This window comes from Nerophis ophidion, linkage group LG19 (genome assembly GCF_033978795.1).
Source record: "Nerophis ophidion isolate RoL-2023_Sa linkage group LG19, RoL_Noph_v1.0, whole genome shotgun sequence".
Classification (NCBI taxonomy): domain Eukaryota; kingdom Metazoa; phylum Chordata; class Actinopteri; order Syngnathiformes; family Syngnathidae; genus Nerophis; species Nerophis ophidion.
Window position 1 is genome coordinate 7,980,009 of NC_084629.1, and position 20,649 is coordinate 8,000,657.

Consider the following 20,649-nt stretch of genomic DNA (forward strand, 5'->3'; position numbering starts at 1 on the left):
TGGGTAAAGTGTCTTGCTCAAGGGCACAACGGCAGTGACTAGGATGGCGGAAGCGGGGATCGAATCTGGAACCCTAAAGTTGCTAGCACGGCCACTCTACCAACCGAGCTATATCGCCCCCATTAGAAGGAGCATAATATGACATGAAGAGAAAATTAACACATTTAGATATTTAGGGAAAGTAAATAAAAAAAAACGTTTATCTTTAATTATGATCAAGATTTCTGGTTGTTAGGCCAGGACATCACTGCCATTAACCTTTTTTGACACATTTTCACCTTCATTAAACTTCCTACTTCTCCATTAGGTCCTGTATATTCAAATCAGATTCAACATGGTTATCTATTGCATTTTCATCATAGCAATAATGACAGACAACAGTTTTATTTTGTCCATTCTTAACATGTACAAGACACACAAGAACTGAAATGTCATTTTCGGCACAGTCCCGTTAAGAGCAGACATACAGTACGTTACAGGGGGGGACAAGACGAGACCGCCAATGGATCAGCCACTTACGGCACTCCTTAAAAAGGTGAGAAAAGGTGACATTGGGAGAGGGGGGAAGAGTAACAAAAAAAATGTCAGTCTAAGGCTCGACCCTCAGGAGGATTCCAGACTGAGTCCAAGGAAAAAAACTCACATAGCATGGCACACATAAACATGGTACATATAATTACACCAACTTGCAAAAGAGTGGGGGGGTTGAGGCCCTGGAGGCCGGCTGCCGCTATTGAGCGCTAATCAGCCATCCACAACCCCAGAGGAATTAAGCGGTGGTGAAGGCGTTGATTCGGGGAGGGGCGTGTGCGTGCATGTATGCCCAATTAACTCGGGTGAGATGTTGAATGTTTTTGTGGACTGGGGCCGATCTCAAGTTCGACACCAGGTGTTGTTGAAAAAAAGGACGGTCAAAAGCGTCCATCTTTGAGGAATCCTCGGGGGAGTTCTTCAGAACAGCCTGTTCCTGATTGCATCAAGGCCATTTGAGGGAGTCAAATTGTAGATTAAGATGTTGTCTCTCTTCAAGAATACTAAACAGTGACTTGCTTTCTCTGTGTGTCCGTGCTGGATTCTCCAATTCCAATTTAATTATTCCTTCTCAGCAAGCTTTTGCAAAATGAGATCCATTTTGCGATTCAAATCAGAAATCGTTCCAGTCTGTGTTCCCACAGCCCAACCCAATCCTTCCATTGCGTTGAACAGCCGTTGGGCCCCTTGAGTGGCTGCCATCGTCTTACGAATTTGACGAAACACCAGAGCAATGCCCAGCCCAATCAGCAGGTGCCCCGCGATCACAGCCTGGAGGCCGGCTGCCGCTATTGAGCGCTAATCAGCCATCCACAACCCCAGAGGAATTAAGCGGTGGTGAAGGCGTTGATTCGGGGAAGGGCGTGTGCGCGCATGTATGCCCAATTAACTCGGGTGAGATGTTGAATGTTTTTGTGGACTGGGGCCGATCTCAAGTTCGACACCAGGTGTTGTTGAAAAAAAGGACAGCCTGTTCCTGATTGCATCAAGGCCATTCGAGGGAGTCAAAATGTAGATTAAGATGTTGTCTTTCTTCAAGAATACTAAACAGTGACTTGCTTTCTCTGTGTGTCCGTGCTGGATTCTCCAATTCCAATTTAATTATTCCTTCTCAGCAAGCTTTTCCAAGATGAGATCCATTTTGCGATTCAAATCAGAAATCGTTCCAGTCTGTGTTCCCACAGCCCAACCCAATCCCTTAACTGGCTGCCATTGTGTTCCGAATTTGACGAAACACCAGAGCAATGCCCAGCCCAATCAGCAGGTGCCCCGCGATCACAGTTTCAAATAGGTAGATGTCTTCCACGTCCTCGATGGAAAGGACTGAGAGGCACATGATTCTCCATTTATCCCAGGAGTCTCTCATGTACCCCGCAGCAATGGTTCCATCAGGGCAGCCTGGCCCCCCCGAACCTCTTTTTCTTGTCGAAAAGACTGTGTCAATTGCGTCGAGAGTCTAGCTGATCATATTCATATTTGATGTTTAGATTAGAGGACAGCGCAAAGAAAGAGGCTTCAGAAAAGTTCAGACAAAGACAAGGAAACAGAGAGCAAGCAGGGAAGGAGGAAGCGGAGAAAAATGCGACCGCCCTCACCAAGAGGCAAGACAGAAAAATAACAATAATGCAATCACCTTCACCCTTACTCTAGCCGTTGGGTTCACATTTTCTCCGTTCTACTAACCCTGTGTCTCGGGATACAATTTGCATTTGAGCAACTGCAACTCCTCGAGCTGATAAAAGTTGCTTCAGCTACAGTAGGTTACTTGACACTGGAATACTGCCGGTATTTCTCAGACAGCCTGAAGGTTTATAATAATAACAACCCTCTTGAGACACTTCCCTAACCAATTGTCTTGACATGAGTGCTCCCTCTTTGGGTGGGCGGTATTTGTGCTCCTTTTGGCAATGTGGTTTCTCCGGGTGGCATGAAGCATCCATTAATAGAACGTCTAGTAATGAAGTTCTGTGAGCATGTTGGTGGCCAATGACCCATTCTTCCACAAACAAACAAAGGTTGAGTCTCGTCATACCTTCTGAGATGTTACCGTCTTCCGCTTTGGTTGGACCATCCGACTTCTACCCTATAGGGTTGAGGCCCCACCCACTGTTGGGGGACAGAAACAGCAAGTTGTAGTGTGGTTTCTATGGCTGGCATAAAGCATCCATTATTAGAACGTCTGGTAACGAAGTTAAGTGAGCATGTTGGTGGCCAATGACCCATTCTTCTACAAACAAAAAAATGTTGAGTCTCGTCATACCTTCCTAGAGGGTACCGTCTTCCGCTTTGGTAGGACCAACTGACTTCTACCCTATAGGGTTGAGGCTCCACCCACTGTTGGGGGACAGAAACAGCAAGTGGTAGTGTGGTTTCTCCGGGTGGCATGAAGAAACCATTAATAGACTGTCTGGTAATGAAGTTCTGTGAGCATGTCGGTGGCCAATGACCCATTCGTCCACAAACAAAGAAATGTTGAGTCTCGTCATACCTTCCTAGAGGGTACCGTCTTCCGCTTTGGTTGGACCATCTGACTTCTACCCTATAGGGTTGAGGCTCCACCCACTGTTGGGGTACAGAAACAGCAGGTGGTAGTGTGGTTTCTCCAGGTGGCATGAAGCATCCATTAATAGACCGTCTGGTAATGTAGTTCTTTGAGCATGTAGGTGGCCAATGACTCATTCTTCCACAAACAAAGAAAGGCTGAGTGTTGTCATACCTTCCTAGAGGGTACCGTTTTCTACTTTGGTTGGACCATCCAACTTCTACCCTATAGGGTTGAGGTTCCACCCACTCTTGAGGGACAAAAAACAGCAAGTGGTAGTGTGGTTTCTCCGGGTGGCATGAAGCAACCATTAATAGACCGTCTGGTAATTAAGTTCTGTGAGCACGTTGGTGGCCAATGACCCGTTCTTCCACAAACAAAGAAAGATTGAGTCTCGTCATACCTTCCTAGAGGGTAGCGTCTTCCGCTTTGGTTGGACCAACCGACTTTTACCCTATAGGGTTGAGGCTCCACCCACTGTTGGGGGACAGAAACAGCAAGTTGTAGTGTGGTTTCTATGGGTGGCATAAAGCATCCATTAATAGACCGTCTGGTAATGAAGTTATGCGAGCATGTTGGTGGCCAATGACCCATTTTTCCACAAACAAAGAAATGTTGAGTCTCGTCATACCTTCCTAGAGGGTAGCGTCTTCCGCTTTGGTTGGACCAACCGACTTCTACCCTATAGGGTTGAGGTTCCACCCACTGTTGAGGGACAGAAACAGCAAGTGGTAGTGTGGTTTCTCCGGGTGGCATAAAGCATCCATTAATAGACCGTCTGGTAATGAAGTTATGTGAGCATGTTGGTGGCCAATGACCCATTCTTCCACAACCAAAGAAATGTTGAGACTCGTCATACCTTCCTAGAGGGTACCGTCTTCCGCTTTAGTTGGACCATCCGACTTCTACCCTATAGGGTTGAGGCTCCACCCACTGTTGGGGGTCAGAAACAGCAAGTGGTAGTGTGGTTTTTCCTGGTGGCATGAAGCTACCATTAATAGACCGTCTGGGAATGAAGTTCTGTGAGCATGTTGGTGGCTAATGACCCATTCTTCCACAAACAAAGAAATGTTGAGTCTCGTCATACCTTCCTAGAGGGTACCGTCTTGCGCTTTGGTTGGACCATCCGACTTCTACCCTATAGGGTTGAGGCTCCACCCACTGTTGGGGGTCAGAAACAGCAAGTGGTAGTGTGGTTTCTATGGGTGGGTTAAAGCATCCATTAATAGACCATCTGGTAATGAAGTTCTTTGAGCATGTTGGTGGCCAATGACCCATTCTTCCACAAACAAAGAAAGGTTGAGTCTCGTCATACCTTCCTAGAGGGTACTGTCATCCACTTTGGTTGGACCATCTGACTTCTACCCTATAGGGTTGAGGCTCCACCCACTGTTTGGGGACAGGAACAGCAAGTAGTAGTGTGGTTTCTCCGCGTAGCAAGAAGCTTCCATTAATAGACCGTCTGGTAGTAAAGTTCTGTGAGCATGTTGGTGGCTAATGACCCATTCTTCCACAAACAAAGAAATGTTGAGTCTCGTCATACCTTTCTAGAGGGTACCGTCTTCCGCTTTGGTTGGACCATCCGACTTCTACCCTATAGGGTTGAGGCTCCACCCACTGTTGGGGGTCAGAAACAGCAAGTGGTAGTGTGGTTTTTCCTGGTGGCATGAAGCTACCATTAATAGACCGTCTGGGAATGAAGTTCTGTGAGCATGTTGGTGGCTAATGACCCATTCTTCCACAAACAAAGAAATGTTGAGTCTCGTCATACCTTCCTAGAGGGTACCGTCTTGCGCTTTGGTTGGACCATCCGACTTCTACCCTATTGGGTTGAGGCTCCACCCACTGTTGGGGGACAGAAACAGCAAGTGGTAGTGTGGTTTCTATGGGTGGGTTAAAGCATCCATTAATAGACCATCTGGTAATGAAGTTCTTTGAGCATGTTGGTGGCCAATGACCCATTCTTCCACAAACAAAGAAAGGTTGAGTCTCGTCATACCTTCCTAGAGGGTACCGTCATCCACTTTGGTTGGACCATCTGACTTCTACCCTATAGGGTTGAGGCTCCACCCACTGTTTGGGGACAGGAACAGCAAGTAGTAGTGTGGTTTCTCCGCGTAGCAAGAAGCTTCCATTAATAGACCGTCTGGTAGTAAAGTTCTGTGAGCATGTTGGTGGCTAATGACCCATTCTTCCACAAACAAAGAAATGTTGAGTCTCGTCATACCTTCCTAGAGGGTGCCGTCTTCCGCTTTGGTTGGACCATCCGACTTCTACCCAATAGGGTTGAGGTTCCACCCACTGTTGAGGGACAAAAAACAGCAAGTTGTTGTGTTGTTTCTATGGGTGGCATAAAGCATCCATTAATAGACCGACTGGTAATGAAGTTCTGTGAGCATGTTGGTGGCCAATGACCCATTCTTCTACAAACAAAGAAATGTTGAGTCTCGTCATACCTTCCTAGAGGGTACCGTCTTCCGCTTTGGTAGGACCATCTGACTTCTATCCTATAGGGTTGAGGCTCCACCCACTGTTGGGGGACAGAAACAGCAAGTGGTAGTGTGGTTTTTCTGGGTGGCATGAAGCAACCATTAATAGACCGTCTGGTTATGAAGTTCTGTGTGCATGTTGGTGGCCAATGACCCATTCTTCCACAAACAAAGAAATGTTGAGTCTCGTCATACCTTCCTAGAGGGTACCGTCTTCCGCTTTGGTTGGACCATCCGACTTCTACCCTGTTCCACCCAATGTTGAGGGACAGAAACAGCAAGTGGTAGTGTGGTTTCTCCGGGTGGCATTAAGCATCCATTACTAGACCGTCTGGTAATGTAGTTCTTTGAGCATGTTGGTGGCCAATGACCCATTCTTCCACAAACAAAGAAATGTTGAGTCTCGTCATACCTTCCTAGAGGGTACCGTCTTCTGCTTTGGTTGGACCATCCGACTTCTACCCTGTTCCACCCAATGTTGAGGGACAGAAACAGCAAGTGGTAGTGTGGTTTCTCCGGGTGGCATTAAGCATCCATTACTAGACCGTCTGGTAATGTAGTTCTTTGAGCATGTTGGTGGCCAATGACCCATTCTTCCACAAACAAAGAAATGTTGAGTCTCGTCATACCTTCCTAGAGGGTACCGTCTTCTGCTTTGGTTGGACCATCCGACTTCTATCCTATAGGGTTGAGGCTCCACCCACTGTTGGGGGACAGAAACAGCAAGTCGTAGTGTGGTTTCTATGGGTGGCATGAAGCATCCATTAATAGACCTTCTGGTAATGAAGTTATGTGAGCATGTTGGTGGCCAATGACCCATTCTTCCACAAACTAAGAAATGTTGAGTCTCGTCATACCTTCCTAGAGGGTACCGTCTTCCGCTTTGGTTGGACCATCCGACTTCTACCCAATAGGGTTGAGGTTCCACCCACTGTTGAGGGACAAAAAACAGCAAGTCGTAGTGTGGTTTCTAAGGGTGGCATAAAGCATCCTTTAATAGACCGTCTAGTAATGAAGTTCTGTGAGTATGTTGGTGGCCAATGACCCATTCTTCCACAAACAAAGAAAGGTTGTGTCTCGTCGTACCTTCCTAAAGGTTACCGTCTTCCGCTTTGGTAGGACCATCTGACTTCTATCCTATAGGGTTGAGGCTCCACCCACTGTTGGGGGACAGAAACAGCAAGTGGTAGTGTGGTTTTTCTGGGTGGCATGAAGCAACCATTAATAGACCGTCTGGTTATGAAGTTCTGTGAGCATGCTGGTGGCCAATGACCCATTCTTCCACAAACAAAGAAATGTTGAGTCTCGTCATACCTTCCTAGAGGATACCGTCTTCCGCTTTGGTCGGACCATCCGACTTCTACCCTATAGGGTTGAGGCTCCACCCACTGTTGGGGGAAAGAAACAGCAAGTGGTAGTGTGTTTTTTCTGGGTGGCATGAAGCAACCATTAATAGACCGTCTGGTTATGAAGTTCTGTGAGCATGTTGGTGGCCAATGACCCATTCTTCCACAAACAAAGAAATGTTGAGTCTCGTCATACCTTCCTAGAGGATACCGTCTTCCGCTTTGGTTGGACCATCCGACTTCTACCCAATAGGGTTGAGGTTCCACCCACTGTTGAGGGACAAAAAACAGCAAGTTGTTGTGTGGTTTCTATGGGTGGCATAAAGCATCCATTAATAGACCGTCTGGTAATGAAGTTCTGTGAGCATGTTGGTGGCCAATGACCCATTCTTCTACAAACAAAGAAATGTTGAGTCTCGTCATACCTTCCTAGAGGGTACCGTCTTCCGCTTTGGTTGGACCATCCGACTTCTACCCAATAGGGTTGGAGGTTCCACCCACTGTTGAGGGACAAAAAACAGCAAGTTGTTGTGTGGTTTCTATGGGTGGCATAGGGCATCCATTAATAGACCGTCTGGTAATGAAGTTCTGTGAGCATGTTGGTGGCCAATGACCCATTCTTCTACAAACAAAGAAATGTTGAGTCTCGTCATACCTTCCTAGAGGGTACCGTCTTCCGCTTTGGTAGGACCATCTGACTTCTATCCTATAGGGTTGAGGCTCCACCCACTGTTGGGGGACAGAAACAGCAAGTGGTAGTGTGGTTTTTCTGGGTGGCATGAAGCAACCATTAATAGACCGTCTGGTTATGAAGTTCTGTGAGCATGTTGGTGGCCAATGACCCATTCTTCCACAAACAAAGAAATGTTGAGTCTCGTCATACCTTCCTAGAGGATACCGTCTTCCGCTTTGGTTGGACCATCCGACTTCTACCCTATAGGGTTGAGGCTCCACCCACTGTTGGGGGACAGAAACAGCAAGTTGTAGTGTGGTTTCTATGGGTGGCATAAAGCATCCATTAATAGACCGTCTGGTAATGAAGTTATGCGAGCATGTTGGTGGCTAATGACCCATTCTTCCACAAACAAAGAAATGTTGAGTCTCGTCATACCTTCCTAGAGGGTACCGTCTTGCGCTTTGGTTGGACCATCTTACTTTTACCCTGAAGGGTTGAGGCTCCACCCACTGTTGAGGGACAGAAACAGCAAGTGGTAGTGTGGTTTCTCCGGGTGGCATAAAGCATCCATTAATAGACCGTCTGGTAATGAAGTTATTTGAGCATGTTGGTGGCCAATGATACATTTTTCCACAAACAAAGAAATGTTGAGTTTTGTCATACCTTCCTAGAGGGTACCGTCTTCCGCTTTGGTTAGACCATCCGACTTCTACCCTATAGGGTTGAGGCTCCACCCACTGTTGGGAGACAGAAACAGCAAGTGGTAGTGTGGTTTTTCCGGGTGGCATGAAGCAACCATTAATAGACCGTCTGGTAATAAAGTTCTGTGAGCATGTTGGTGGCTAATGACCCATTCTTCCACAAACAAAGAAATGTTTAGTCTCGTCATACCTGTACCGTCTTCCGCTTTGGTTGGACCATCCGACTTCTACCCTATAAGGTTGAGGCTCCACCCACTGTTGGGGGACACAAACAGCAAGTGGTAGTGTGGTTTCTCCGAGTGGCATGAAGCATCCATTAATAGACCGTCTGGTAATGTAGTTATTTGAGCATGTTGGTGGCCAATGACCCATTCTTCCACAAACAAAGAAAAGTTGAGTCTCATCATACCTTCCTAGAGGGTACAGTCATCCACTTTAGTTGGACCATCAGACTTCTACCCTATAGGGTTGAGGCTCCACCCACTGTTGGGGGACAGAAACAGCAAGTTGTAGTGTGGTTTCTATGGGTGGCATAAAGCATCCATTAATAGACCGTCTGGTAATGAAGTTATGTGAGCATGTTGGTGGCCAATGACCCATTTTTACACAAACAAAGAAATGTTGAGTCTCGTCATACCTTCCTAGAGGGTACCGTCTTCCGCTTTGGTTGGACCATCTGACTTCTACCCTATAGGGTTGAGTCTCCACCCACTGTTGGGGGACAGAAACAGCAGGTGGTAGTGTGGTTTCTCCAGGTGGCATGAAGCATCCATTAAAAGACTGTCTGGTAATGTAGTTTTTTGAGCATGTTGGTGGCCAATGACCCATTCTGCCACAAACAAAGAAAGGTTTAGTGTCACCATACCTTCCTAGACGGTATCGTCTTCCGCTTTGGTTGGACCATCGTACTTCTACCCTATAGGGTCGAGGCTCTACCCACTGTTGGTGGACAGAAACAGCAAATGGACTGCCATGTTCTTGAGGCAAGCTGAATTGAACGGTCACAGGCAGAGCAGGATTAGACATAGTCGTTAGAATAATCATGTATATATATTATCACACAACTTTAGTATGCTTAAAGTCTATTGCTATAGTTATTAGCTATTGTGCTCAAGTTATACTTTTGTATCCGTGCAAGGACGAAACTTCTTGTCTGAGGGGTGACCTCAGCCGCAGTTATCTATTTTAGCCCACCAACAGCCCAGGACTTCAAGGACCTCAACGAAGACAAGACGACAGCGTGCAGACGAAGCGGAGACAAGGCGAAATCACAAGGCCCCCAGCACATTCCGTCACATATTGTGCGTAATGGACCTGATTTGAATAATATATGTGAGCACTCCTTTTAGAGGCGGCCTCAGTGATGTTGACCGTGGAACTCCTGAATAAATAGAGGGACGCCGGAGCTGAACCTTAGAGTATAGGGCGAGACTGTGACTAAGTGTGCAGCTCCATGCGTTCTCCTCATGAGCTAAATTTAACTGTCTCTGCATGATTCCTTGTTTCTTGTCTGATTAATAGATGTCATCAGTGTTTGAACCTGACAATAGTAAAAGTGGGTTACACTTAGGCTATGTCTACACTAAGCCGGATAACCCCTTAAACAAATAATTATTTAGCCTAAGCCCCGTTTCAGCCACAGAAAACCAGCGTTTAAGGTTCCCCTCCTCGGATAAATGTGTACATGGGTAAGTGCTCCGTGTATTTCTTGAATCGCCAGCTTTTAGCTTCGTATGGACTCATTGATCGTTTACAAACTGAGTTCGGAGAGGAAGTGACACCAGAGAACACTCCACAGCCAGCTTCATAATGAACCGGTTTCGTAACTCTGAGCTAACCACTGGAAATATGGGGGCGAGTCATCCAGACATGCCCGTGTTTCTCTTTCTACTTGTACAGATGCTGGTGGAAATCACACATGAATACCTTAAGAGAAAATGATTGCAGCTATTTGGGATACAACACATCTCAGACGGCAAGACAACTTTCAATCAATCAATCAATGTTTACTTATATAGCCCTAAATCACTAGTGTCTCAAAGGGCTGCACAAACCACCACGACATCCTCGGTAGGCCCACATAAGGGCAAGGAAAACTCACACCCAGTGGGACATCGGTGACAATAATGACCCAGTGGGACGTCGGTGACAATAATGACCCAGTGGGACGTCGGTGACAATGATGACTATGAGAACCTTAGAGAGGAGGAAAGCAATGGATGTCGAGCGGGTCTAACATGATACTGTGAAAGTTCAATCCATAATGGATCCAACACAGTCGCGAGAGTCCAGTCCAAAGCGGATCCAACACAGCAGCGAGAGTCCCGTTCATAGCGGAGCCAGTAGGAAACCATCCCAAGCGGAGGCGGATCAGCAGCGCAGAGATGTCCCCAGCCGATACACAGGCAAGCAATACATGGCCACCGGATCGGACCGGACCCCCTCCACAAGGGAGAGTGGGACATAGAAGAAAAAGAAAAGAAACAGCAGATCAACTGGTCTAAAAAGGGAGTCTATTTAAAGGCTAGAGTATACAAATGAGTTTTAAGGTGAGACTTAAATGCTTCTACTGAAGTGGCATCTCGAACTGTTACTGGGAGGGCATTCCAGAGTACTGGAGCCCGAACGGAAAACGCTCTATAGCCCGCAGACTTTTTTTGGGCTTTGGGAATCACTAAATGTCCAGGTCAGCTGTGATTCTACTTAGCGAAAAACTTTGTCCATTTGTCGAAGGAGAGACAACGAGAATGCAGGCTCCAATGTATGTGATAAAAATGTAGCTTGTGCTTTGTATTACCTGGCCAACAAGGGAAGCCTATGGAAAATATGGAATGCAGTTGGACTGACAAAGCAGACTGCATCAGTTATTGTCCGCCATGTATGTCGCGGACTCAACGTCTAGGTCCAGAGTATGTAGAGTTACCAAAAACAAAAGGACAATGAAGGTCAAGGCAAAATAGTGAGGACTGGAAATATGGAACGCAGTTGGACTGACAAAGCAGACTGCATCAGTTATTGTCCGCCATGTATGTCACAGACTCAACGTCTAGGTCCAGAGTATATAGAGTTACCAAAAACGAATGGACAATGAAGGTCAAGGTAAAATAGTGAGGAGTGGCCTGACTGGAGGTGACGCATGTGCATTTTCAAAGCATGCGTACTAGGTCGCATTGCGCCGGCTGACGGAAGGGGGCCAGGGGGTCTTAAAGGACCATTGTGTGTGTGTGTGGACAAGGATGAGGTTAGGTGCGATTTACACTGGACAACATTAGTGTAAACGGGGCCTTAGACTTAGACATAGACAAACTTTAATGATCCACAAGGGAAATTGTTCCACACAGAAGCTCAGTTACAAATAATGTTGTGGTACCTGTTGTATTGAAGGTGGGGGCCATTGTCATCAGATGTGAAGTGAAGTGAATTATATTTATATAGCGCTTCTCTCTAGTGACTCAGTGAAACCCAATATCTAAGTTACATTTAAACCAGTGTGGGTGGCACTGGGATGAAGTGGTTAAAGTGTCTTGCCCAAGGACACAACGAAAGTGACTAGGATGACGGAAGCGGGAATCGAACCTGGAATCCTCAAGTTGCTGGCACGGCCACTCTACCAAGTGAGTTATACCGCCCCAGCTGCATTGTGGTGTGTCCAGTAGCGGGCTGCATCACCAGATTATTGTCTGCATCTTTTGATCTAGGGTGTTGCTTCATTCGGCTTTCCACTTCCACTTTAAAGGGGAACATTATCACCAGACCTATGTAAGCGTCAATATATACCTTGATGTTGCGGAAAAAAGACCATATATTTTTTTAACCGATTTCCGAACTCTAAATGGGTGAATTTTGGCGAATTTAACGCCTGTCTGTTTATCGCTCTCTGAGCGACGACGTCAGAACGTGACGTCACATCGGTACTCAACGCCATTTTTCCCTACCACATCAGACGCATCGAGTCAAATCAGCTCTGTTATTTTCCGTTTTTTCGACTGTTTTCTGATACCTTGGAGACATCATGACTCGTCTGTGTGTTGTCGGAGGGTGTAACAACATGATCAGGGACGGATTCAAGTTGATTTACGTAAAATGTGCATCGATTAGCACGGCATGCTAATCGATGCTAACATGCTATTTACGCTAGCTGGGTGTACATATTGCAGCATTATGCCTCATTTGTAGCTATATTTACATCTAGCCTTTCCCTCCACCCACATTTAATGCCAAACAAACACTTACCAAGTTGCTCCAGTGTCAAGAGATGCGAAAGTCCCTCGTTTGGTTTTTACCGGCGATGCTAAGACAGAGATGGCACAGAGATGACAAAAATGTCTGGCTATCCTGCGACACTCAAAGCAGATGCATTCCTAACAAAGTCAAAAAAATCACAATGGTGAGTTTTGTTGATGTTATTGACTTATGTGCTAATCAGACATATTTGGTCGCGGCATGACGTCCAGCTAATCGATGCTAACATGCTATTTAGGCTACCTGAATATACATATGAAAGTATATTTACATTCAGCGTTTCCTTCCACGCACATTTAGTGCGAAACAAACACTTACCAATCGACGGATTCAAGTTGATCCAGTGTCAATGCGAAAGTCCTGATCGGTTGGTCTGCACATTTTACCGGCGATGCTAACGCAAAGATGGCCGAATAATGTCAATAGCTATTCGCTCAATAGCTTCAGTTTCGTTTTCGCTATCTGCCTCCATACTCCAACCATCTGTTTCAATACATGCGTAATCTGTTGAATCGCTTAAGCCGCTGAAATCCGAGTCTGAATCCAAGCTAATGTCGCTATATCTTGCTGTGCTATCCGCCATTGTTTGTATTGGAATCGCTATGTGACGTCACTTGGAAATGGACAGTGACTTAAGCAAATAGCGAAAATCAAACACTTTAAAGCTTTTTTTTTAGGGATATTCCGGGACGGATAACATTTTGAAAAAAACTTTGAAAAATAAACTAAGCCACTGGGAACTGATTTTTATTGTTTTTAACCCTTCTGAAATTGTGATAATGTTCCCCTTTAAGAAGCCTTAACCGCAGTGTCTTTTCCTCACCATCTTTGCCCAACTCTCTCCTTTGAGTCACACATTAAGAGCGTTACTAAAACGGCCTTCTTTCATCTCCGTAATATCGCTAAAATCCGTTCCATTTCGTCCAAGAGCGACGCTGAGATCATTATTCATGCCTTCGGTACGTCTTGTCTCGATTACTGTGACGTATTATTTTCGGGTCTCCCCATGTCTAGCATTAAAAGATTACAGTTGGTACAAAATGCGGCTGCTAGACTTTTGACAAGAACAAGAAAGTTTGATCACATAAGGGACGGCGTGGCGCAGTGGGAGAGTGGCCGTGCGCAACCCAAGGGTCCCTGGTTCAAATCCCACCTGGTACCAACTTCGTCACGTCCGTTGTGTCCTGAGCAAGACACTTCACCCTTGCTCCTGATGGGTGCTGGTTGGCGCCTTGCATGGCAGCTCCCTCCATCAGTGTGTGAATGTGTGTGTGAATGGGTAAATGTGGAAGTAGTGTCAAAGCGCTTTGAGTACCTTGAAGGTAGAAAAGCGCTATACAAGTACAACCCATTTATTACGCCTGTACTGGCTCACCTGCACTGGCTTCCTGTGCACTTAAGATGTGACTTTAAGGTTTTACTACTTGCATATAAAATACAAACCCCGTTTCCATATGAGTTGGGAAATTGTGTTAGATGTAAATATAAACGGAATACAATGATTTGCAAATCATTTTCAAGCCATATTCAGTTGAATATGCTACAAAGACAACATATTTGATGTTCAAACTGATAGTTTTTTTTTTTTGGTTGCAAATAATCATTAACTTTAAAATTTGATGCCAGCAACACGTGACAAAGAAGTTGGGAAAGGTGGCAATAAATACTGATAAAGTTGAGGAATGCTCATCAAACACTTATTTGGAACATCCCACAGGTGTGCAGGCTAATTGGGAACAGTTGGGTGCCATGATTGGGTATAAAAACAGCTTGCATGAAATGCTAAGTAATTCACAAACAAGGATGGGGCGAGGGTCACCACTTTGTCCACAACTGCGTGAGCAAATAGTCAAACAGTTTAAGAACAACGTTTCTCAAAGTGCAATTGCACGAAATTTAGGGATTTCAACATCTACGGTCCATAATATCATCAAAAGGTTCAGAGAATCACTCCACCTAAGCGGCATGGCCGGAAACCAACATTGAATGACCGTGACCTTCTATCCCTCGGACGGCAATGTATCAAAAACAGACATCAATCTCTAAAGGATATCACCACATGGACTCAGGAACACTTCAGAAAACCACTGTCACTACATACAGTTTGCCGCTACATCTGTAAGTGCAAGTTAAAGCTCTACTCTTCAAAGTGAAAGCCATTTATCAACAACATCCAGAAACGCCGCCGGCTTCTCTGGGCCCGAGATCATCTAAGATGGACTGATGCAAAGTGGAAAAGTGTTCTGTGGTCTGACGAGTCCACATTTCAAATTGTTTTTGGAATTATTCGACATCATATCATCCACACCAAAGGGGAAGCGAACCATCCAGACTGCAATCGACGCAAAGTTCAAAAGCCAGCATCTGTGTGGGGGTGCATTAGTGCCCAAGGCATTGGTCACTTACACATCTGTGAAGGCACCATTAATGCTGAAAGGTACATACAGGTTTTGGAACAACATATGCTGCCATCTGAGCGGCGTCTTTTTCATGGACGCCCCTGCTTATTTCAGCAAGACAATGCCAAGCCACATTCAGCACGTGTTACAACAGCTTGGCTTCATAAAAAAAGAGTGCGGGTACTTTCCTGGCCCGCCTGCAGTCCAGACATGTCTCCCATCGAAAATGTGTGGCGCATTATGAAGCGTAAAATACGACAGTGGAGACCCCGGACTGTTGAACGACTGAAGCTCTACATAAAACAAGAATAGGAAAGAATTCCACTTTCAAAGCTTTAACAATTAGTTTCCTCAGTTCTTAAACGTTTATTGAGTGTTGTTAAAATAAAAGGTGATGTAACACAGTGGTGAACATGCCCTTTCCCAACTACTTTGGCACATGTTGCAGCCATGAAATTCTAAGTTAATTACTATATGCAAAAAAAAATGAAGTTTATGAGTTTGAACATCAAATATGTTGTCTTTGTAGTGCATTCAACTGGGTTAAAAAGGATTTGCAAATCATTGTATTCCGTTTATATTTACATCTAACACAATTTCCCAACTCATATGGAAACGGGGTTTGTACATTGGTCATATTGAAAGTTCTCATGTGTCCAGGGATGTATTTCAAGAGTTTATAAACATAATATACATTAAAAAAAACACATTAGAAGATGTGATGCCAAAAAATATTGTCGTAATCATAGTAGTATCGACTACATATACTACTGTACTTAGTATCATTACAGTGGATGTCTGGTGTAGATCCACCAATGGCATTTGTTTACATTTTTAAGCTGGTGAGCTACGATGTGAATTTAAGCATGTTTAGCTATTCCTCGTCCTGCAGTGATAATGATACTTGTAAGAAACTTACTTTATTAGTCGCCATGGAGATGAGGATTAGTGATTTAAAAGTAGCTAAAACACTGCCGACTGGGGCTGGACGTTAGCCCCTGGCTAGCTAGTCATGTCTTAAAGCACCCCTTCCGGTGGGCTTTTCAGTGTTATAACTTCACCTTTATCGTTAGTTCTCCCTTTTCTGTCTACACACCGTGTCTGCTTGTAAGTACTCCGTGATTGTGCGCTGCCGAACATGCTCGTCTGCTCATAAACCAGCAATGACACGACGTGACGACGACAGGGGCGGCGGACCGGTACTTTTCAAAAGGCGGTATAGTACCGAATATCATTCATTAGTATTGCGGTAATATACTAATACCGGTATACCGTACAAGGCTATACCAAACACACACATTTTAACTTCTGCAAAGCCTATTTTAGACTGTTTAAACTCCTTTCAAAAGTCCTTCAATGTAGCTCTGCTCATCTTTCGGCCCAGCAGTCACTGTTACATACGTTTTTTTTTTTACCATTAATTGGTTAACGTGGACCCCGACTTAAACAAGATGAAAAACTTATTCAGGTGTTACCATTTGGTGGTCAATTGTACAGAATCTCTGGAATGCCCTCCCGGTAACAATTCGAGATGCCACCTCAGTAGAAGCATTTAAGTCTCACCTTAAAACTCATTTGTATACTCTAGCCTTTAAATGGACTCCCTTTTTAGACCAGTTGATCTGCCGTTTCTCTTCTTTTTCTTCTATGTCCCACTCTCCTTTGTGGAGGGAGTCCGGTCCGATCCGGTGGCCATGTACTGCTCGCCTGTGTATCGGCTGGGGACATCTCTGCGCTGCTGATCAGCCTCCGCTTGGGATGGTTTCCTACTGGCTCCGCTGTGAACGGGACTCTCGCTGCTGTGTTGGATCCGCTTTGGACTGGACTCTCGCGACTGTGTTGGATCCATTATGGATTGATCTTTCACAGTATCATGTTCTCATATGTTCTCATAGTCATCAGTATCATCAGTATCACAGTATCATGTTCTCATAGTCATCATTGTCACCGACGTCCCACTGGGTCATTATTGTCACCGATGTCCCACTGGGTGTGAGTTTTCCTTGCCCTTATGTGGGCCTACCGAGGATGTCGTAGTGGTTTGTGCAGCCCTTTGAGACACTAGTGATTTAGGGCTATATAAGTAAACATTGATTGACTGATTGATACTGTGCAATCTACTAATAAAATACCTTTGACCTACATTCAGCAATAGGAAACCAGCCAAAACATTACAAGCCTTCACAAATTTCTTAATCCAATGTCCCTGCTCTTTTGTAGGCCCTTTCTCAGAGCTAATAGACCAGGGGTCACCAACCTTTGTGAAACCAAGAGCTACTTCTGGGGTACTGATTAATGCGAAGGGCTACCAGTTTGATACACACTTAAATAAAATGCCAGAAATAGCCAATTTGCTCAATTTACCTTTAATAAATACATCTATATGAATAAAAAATGGGTATTTCTGTCTGTCATTCCGTCGTACATTTTTTTTTCTTTTACGGAAGGTTTTTTGTAGAGAATAAATGATGAGAAAAAAACACTCAATTGAACGGTTTAAAAGAGGAGAAAACAGGAAAAAAAAATGAAAATTAAATTGTGAAACATAGTTTATCTTCAATTTCGACTCTTTGAAATTCGAAATTCAACCGAAAAAAAGAAAAAACCTCCCTTTTTCATGACAAAGAAAAAATAAAAATAAAGAATCTCCCCCACCGCCGGTTCGCGGGACAAATTACCAAGCGTTGACCGGTCCGCAGCGACAAAAAGGTTGGGGACCACTGTCTTAAAGCACCTCCTGAGGGTGTTTCAGTGTTATAACTTCAGCTTTATCGTTAGTTTTTAAGCCAAAATGCGTCCCTTCTCCCTTTTCTGTCCATACACTATGTCTGCTTGTAAGTACTCTGTGATTATGTGCTGCCGAACATGCTCCTTTGCTCGTAAACCAGGGGGGGTTAGGGTGGTATAGTACCGAATATGATTTAATAATATTGCGGTACTATACTAATACCGGTATACCGTACAACCCTAGACTATAGCATATAAACTATGCGGATTCTCTCACTATCCGTGTGCGTTTTCCACAGTGGCTTCGAATTAAAATGATCTTTCCCAGCTGTGGAGGGGGTGAAGGAGAGAGGAAGAAACAACAACACAGCGCTTATCCCTCACTGTTGTTTTAAGGCGTGCATGTGCAGCCTCTCACAGACAAAATATCAATAGGAGGACATTTTTATCTGTCTGTCCGGGTCAAATTGTAATGAAACTGAAAATCCTCCCACAGGCTCCGGATGATCAATATCAAAAATATGACTGGAATGTTTCATGAAGAGTCAGACTGCGAGCCCGAGGAGTGGCCATGCTTTCACGGCGTCGCGCCGACAAGTGATTGATGGTTTTATTTACCAGACATCTGATGAAAACACCCCCCCTCTTACCCTCCACCTTGCTTAAAAAAGTTCTACAAAAAAAAAAAAAAAGGGCAGCCGTGTCGTTCCCTTCAACTTGTGTGAGCGGAGGGTTTATTTTTTTTTTTTTCAAGCGCGTGATCAAGGACAAGGTCGGCGCTGATTAATGGGGGTAAACGTTTGTCCCCCGCCCCTCCCCTTTTCAAAGGTTTGTACAATGTTAATGATCTTAATAGATGATGTTATCCCTCTGGGACAGTAGCCATCATATTGTCCTCTGCAAAGGCGCCTTGGAGGACGAGGGCGGGCACCAAAGGCATTTCCACAAATCACTTCACATGTGACAAAGTGACGTGCTCGCACGTCAACATGAGGCCTCGGCGATAGAGACTTACACGCGCAACGAAAGAGTCTCGCGTGCGATACCGTAACGACTTGTACGGCTCATGGCCGACTGACCTTTGAAGCGTGCACGCTCACGAAAGGTCGCGTACGACATGAGTGCACAAGCCACAACATTAGGTACACACCGATGTGGTGCACCAGCCACAACATTAGAGGCCTACTGAAACCCACTTCTACCGATAGTTTACAATGGGGCAAAAAAGTATTTAGTCAGCCACCGATTGTGCAAGTTCTCCCACTTAAAATGATGACAGAGGTCTGTAATTTTCATCATAGGTACACTTCAACTGTGAGAGACAAAATGTGGAAAAAAAATCCAGGAATTCACATTGTATGAATTTTAAAGAATTGATTTGTAAATTATGGTGGAAAATAAGTATTTGGTCAACCATTCAAAGCTCTCACTGATGGAAGGAGGTTTTGGCTCAAAATCTCACGATACATGGCCCCATTCATTCTTTCCTTAACACGGATCAATCGTCCTGTCCCCTTAGCAGAAAAACAGCGCCATAACATGATGTTTCCACCCCCATGCTTTACAGTAGGTCTGGTGTTCTTGGGATGCAACTCAGTATTATTCTCCCTCCAAAAAAACGACGAGTTGAGTTTATACCAAAAAGTTCTATTTTGGTTTCATCTGACCACATGACATTCTCCCAATTCTCTGCTGTATCATCCATGTATCCATTTTGGTATAAACTCAACTCATTGTGTTTAGAGGAAGAAGAATACTGAGTTGCATCCCAAGAACACCATACCTATTGTGAAGCATGGGGGTGGAAACATCATGCTTTGGGGCTGTTTTTCTGCTAAGGGGACATGACAATTGATCCGTGTTAAGGAAAGAATGAATGGGGCCATGTATCGTGAGATTTTGAGCCAAAACCTCCTTCCATCAGTGAGAGCTTTGAATGGTTGACCAAATCCTTATTTTGCACCATAATTTACAAATAAATTCTTTAAAATTCATACAATGTGATTTCCTGTATTTTTTTTCTCTCACAGTTGAAGTGTACCTATGATGAAAACTACAGACCTCTGTCATCATTTTAAGTGGGAGAACTTACACAATCGGTGGCTGACTAAATACTTTTTTGCCCCACTGTATATATCAATGATGGAATCTTAACACATGCCTATACGGCCGGTTTATTTTACTAAATTGCAATGTTAAATTTCGCGCCGAAATATCCTGCTGAGACGTCGCTGTATGATGACGTGCGCGCGTGACGTTGCGCATTGTCGAGGACATTTTGTTCTAGCATCGTTCCCAGCTATTAAGTCGTCTGTTTTCATGGCAAAATTCCACAGTATTCTGGACGTGTGTTGCTGAATCTTTTGCAATTTTGTTCAATGAACAATGGAGACGTCAAAGAAGAAAGCTGTAGGTGGGAAGCGGTGTTTTGCGGCAACACCAACACAGCCGGTGTTTCATTGTTTACATTCCCGAAAGATGAGAGTCAAGCTTTACTATGGAACAGAGATGTCAAGCGAACACGGTTGGATTGGACCACACACACAAAGTACACTGTATTATGCAGCGATCGTTTCGAAAGATCGTGTTTCGAAGAGGGTCCCTTGCGAAGGGCAGAGATGGGCATCGCCACCACCCGTCAACTGGTGCTGAAGAAAGGTGCAGGGTCGACCTTCAGGTTGTATAGGTACGACCATATAATCTCACTAAAACACTAGTAACACAATAAGCAGATAAGGGATTTTCCAGAATTCTCCCGTCCAAAGGCAAAACCCAGTAACTAAATTTTGGTCAAAACTGAGTTGATAATAATTTTGGAGTTCCTAGGTGATATGCTTTACATTAGTGTATGCGATATTGTAATTTGTTCCATAAGTAAGCTGTTGCGTGCATGGCAGGTTTTCAAGGGACCAATCGGAGCTTCTTTGTCAGTCGCCTTATTGTCTTTAGTGAGACATTTGCACGAATGGGGGCCGACGGTCAACCTGATTATGTGA

The 20,649-nt window shown here is 44.7% G+C and overlaps 1 long non-coding RNA gene across 1 annotated transcript; it reads right to left on the reverse strand.

Annotated features, from left to right (window-relative positions):
• Positions 1 to 338: 338 nt before the first annotated feature.
• On the reverse strand, positions 339 to 2,867 carry LOC133537737 (uncharacterized). Its single transcript, XR_009802817.1, has 2 exons — positions 2,792 to 2,867; positions 339 to 2,637 (listed from the first exon to the last, which is right to left on the reverse strand). It is a non-coding gene; the product is annotated as an uncharacterized LOC133537737 (long non-coding RNA).
• Positions 2,868 to 20,649: the final 17,782 nt, after the last annotated feature.